Raw genomic sequence first — 4,104 nt, forward strand, 5'->3', positions numbered from 1 at the left:
GCCACAACACCTGGTTTTTTTTTTTTGGTTGTAGCCATCATTGTTATTTGGCGGGCCTGGGCTAGATTCAAACCCGCCACCTTAGGTGTATGTGGCTGGCACCTTAGCCACTTTAGCCACAGGCATGGAGCCTTTTCTTATATTTTTAATTTCAGATTAATAGGAGGGTACAAACAATTAGGTTACAATGTTTGCGTTTGTGAATTTCTTTTTAATTACCCTGTGCACATGCATGATTTTTTTTAAAAAATCTGTATTCCTCCCTGCACTATAAACTCCATGATCAGTCCTATTCACAGAAGTTACTCAATAGACATAACTCGATATAACTTGAGTGACTAGAATACTCAATTCGCTGTATTTACTAAGGCAGAAACATATTTTAGATGTTTTTGCTATTTATCAACATATTGTTTTATTTAAGCTATTTGTTTTGTGCTTAATTTTTAAAATTGCAAAAAGCATAGAAAAGCACCAATATGTACTACGTATAATCATGTTAATATTACCACCTGAAACTGACAAAAGTTAACAATTTTTCATATTACTTCCAGTCTATTCAAGACTATTTTCAAAGAGCCAAAACCCAACTAGTTTTTGGCCAATCCTGAGTCAACTAAGAGTGGAGAAAAATGGAAACTCTATCATTATGCCCTTGCTGTGTGCCAGTCACCGTGCTAGATGGTTTGTATAGATTACATATTCGATATTATAGATTACATATTACATTATATAGATGAAAAAACTGACACCTAGAGGATTAGCTCCTGCCCAAATAATACAGCCACTAAATGTCAGAACCGTGTTCAAACGAAATTCTGTTTAAAACCAAAATCCATGGAGCTTCCTTCTTTATCGCCCATATCATCAAATTCTATCCATGCTTGGAAAGAACCTAAAGTTTTTGAGCCAGAGAATGTGCTTTCACATATGTTATTCATCCGTTCATTTAACAAACATCAATTAAGTGCCTGCTGTGGGTTGTGTATTGCTAGCTCATAAATGTGCAGAAAATTACGTTAACCAGGGCACTGTAATCACAAGCATTCTAGCTAATTGAGCAGAAGAATAAGAAATTAAGTGGGGATGTATGTCATGGAAGTTTCTCAACTGCAAAAGAAACATGCAACTCTCAAGGCGGATTTAGAAAGTAGCGTTAGAAGGCTGAATAGACTCCCACTAGTTAAGGATGACAGATGACAACCTGCATCCACTATATGGACCCTGGAAGTCTCTCCTGGTCCTACCATGACTATGATGTTGTGGTTGTGGTGTGGAAGGACTTCACAGGGAAACTAGACGTTTAAAAGGCAGCTGTCCTGTATGATTTCTGAAGTGCCCATATTTTTATTTTCACAATAAAATAAAAAACCAAAAAAATATGAAACCATGCCTATTTCTCTATATGTCTTTTCAGTTCAAATCCTTGTGGCTGCCTAATGGTCAGCACCTGCTTGGCTCTGTAGTGCAGATCTAGTACAATCAAGTTTCTGCATCTTCTTCCTCTGGTCTTTGCCTCCCTTTCAGAAAAGGCATGCCATCCTGTTCCCTGCCCCAAAGGGATTCCCTGTCCTTGCATGTGTACTTTTCATCAAGGAGCTTACTACACTTGTTCCCGTAAGTCCTTACCATTTGGCAATCACTTTCTTTGAGACAGTCTTGTTGACAGTTTTAATTTCTCTTAAATTGTAATACTCCTGGACTGCCCTTTGAAAACCTGGCTTTTTTGTCCATCACCTTCAATTATTCCTTAAAAATAACCTCCTACCACTTTGACATAGCATGGTTCTTCCAACACCGTGTTTCAGGTCTCTTTGTTGGCTAGTTTTAGCTTCCTTGATTAACATTTTTGCTTGAAACAATTCAGATTGCATTGCATTCATCCTACTTAAAGTGAATGTTGGTGAGGCAACGATGAGTTAGTTTATAAGGGTGACCCAACCTCTGCGTAAACAAGAGTGGGAGGATTCTCTCTTACTAAGGACTCTTTTCATCAGGCTATTTGTTTTGGGTGTCACTCGTTTTTACTATACACATATGTTGTTGATTCTCAGAAACCCAGTAAAATTGTAATGATTCTTGGTATTGGCAAGTACAAGCCACAGAATAAAATACACACAATTCTGAGCCTTGAGTCTGCTCTTTTAGGCTGTCAGAGAAAATGCCACTAATCTCCAGAAATCATGGCACTTAGGTCCTCTTCTCAGGGTGAAGCCTGGACAGGCCAAGACAGTTGTTTATCTGTTCACTCCTTTGTTCATTCATTCATTCATTCATTTATTCAACAAACATTTCAACATTGCAGTGATATAAACTTGAGTAAGACAGGCACAGTTCCTCGCATTGGGAGCTCCTCATCTACTAGAAAGGAGTATAAAATAAGTAACTGCCATATAATATGATGAATGTACATAAAGGAAGCACAGAGGGGGAAAGAAAGAAAGGAAGTCAAGGGAGGGAGAGAGGAAAAATGTATGTGATGAGGGCAGACAACATGGTCTGTAGAGATCAGGGAACATTCCCAGACTCTCAAGGTGGAGTAAGAGTTAGCTTGGTGTTTTAACAGAGATAACAGCATCACATGCAAAGGCACTGGGGCTGTCAATATCAGACTGCATATTTAAAGAAGGTTAACCGTTTCCTACAAAGGACATCCCCCATTACCCAACTCTCTGCTGGTCTAAAAATTTCTTCATCTACAAAGTTTCCTGAGATTCCTAGACCAGGGTTTCTCATCAATTAAAGCGGGTGAATTTCTCTGATGCCAGCTCACGGGTAAGAGTTCTAGTGAAGGGATGCTTAGTTATTGCCTCATCTGGGCACCTGGGAAAGGATGGGCCTTTGATCTAGCTACCTAACTACTGTGGAAAGGAGCACAAACCTCCCACATACCCTACATTTTTAAACCAAGGACAAATTTAAAGTTTGTCCTCATTTTTGACCTCTCAAAGGAAAGGACAGACGATTCTGCCTTTCCCATGAAAAACATGTCAGTGTGTAAGCCAGGGGTCCTCAAACTTTTTAAACAGGGGGCCAGTTCACTGTCCCTTAGACCGTTGGAGGGCCGGACTGCGGGCCCCGGGACAAGTGGGCTGCTAAGCAGGACAGGCAGCGGCGGCAAAAACACCCAGTGGGCTGGATAAATATCCTAGGCAGGCTGCATGTGGCCCGCGGGCCGTAGTTGGAGGACGCCTGGTGTAAGCTCTTCTTTCCCCATCCCCTGCCTCCTATTGCTTGATGTTGAGCTTCTGACATAACAGAGTTTTCAAGGGAATAAAGGGAGACCCTAAGGCAGTGGTTCTCAACCTGTGGGTCGCGACCCACAGGAACTGTATTAAAGGGCCACTGCATTTGGAAAGTTGAGAACCACTGCCCTAAGGTTTAAGGTGAATATATTTTGGAAAATAATGAACTGAGACAGTACCGCTTTGCAAATCTTTTCTTGGAGACTCAAGACTCGGGAAGGAATACTTCCCAGGCCCTCAAGAAACTCATTTTTTTTTGTTGTTTATGTGTTTACTGAATTTAAGTTGGTTTCCTTTGCCCTTTACCCTAAAATGTAAAGACATGCACGTATTCACATCTGGTATGGTGAACGCAGGGTTCATTCTAGGCCTGGAGCCAAACAGACCAGGCTGCACTGGCTGCAAATGTCTGCGAGATTTTTTACAGTTGAAAGCTCTCTTCAGATCAGTCCTATCTTACTTTATCTTCTTGGAGAGGTTTGTTTTCCTTTTTCCATTCAAATAACTGTCACCTGAGCCACCTAATTGGCAGCCAGGATAAGACAAGGCTTGTAATACAGCCTGTCCACTAAAGTTCAAGAACATCTCCCCTGAGGAACACACTGCTAACTGGAGTATCAGACCACCTCATATACAGGTGGCAGAGGGAATGGAGCTGAGTGCCTCTAACACCACACCTCACATCTCGTGTACTGCCAAAATTATCTGTATATCTCAACACAATGCTATTTAGTTGGGGCCCAGCTGTCCACCTTCCTGAAAGACCATCCTGTATGAATCTTAGCAGGGCAGTCTCATTGGATTCAGGCACCTGTGTAAGCCAATTCCAATTCTGTAGGCATTTGAAAACATAGAAAGA

This window comes from Otolemur garnettii, unplaced genomic scaffold (assembly GCF_000181295.1).
Source record: "Otolemur garnettii isolate 467f Iridium unplaced genomic scaffold, OtoGar3 scaffold00016, whole genome shotgun sequence".
NCBI lineage: Eukaryota > Metazoa > Chordata > Mammalia > Primates > Galagidae > Otolemur > Otolemur garnettii.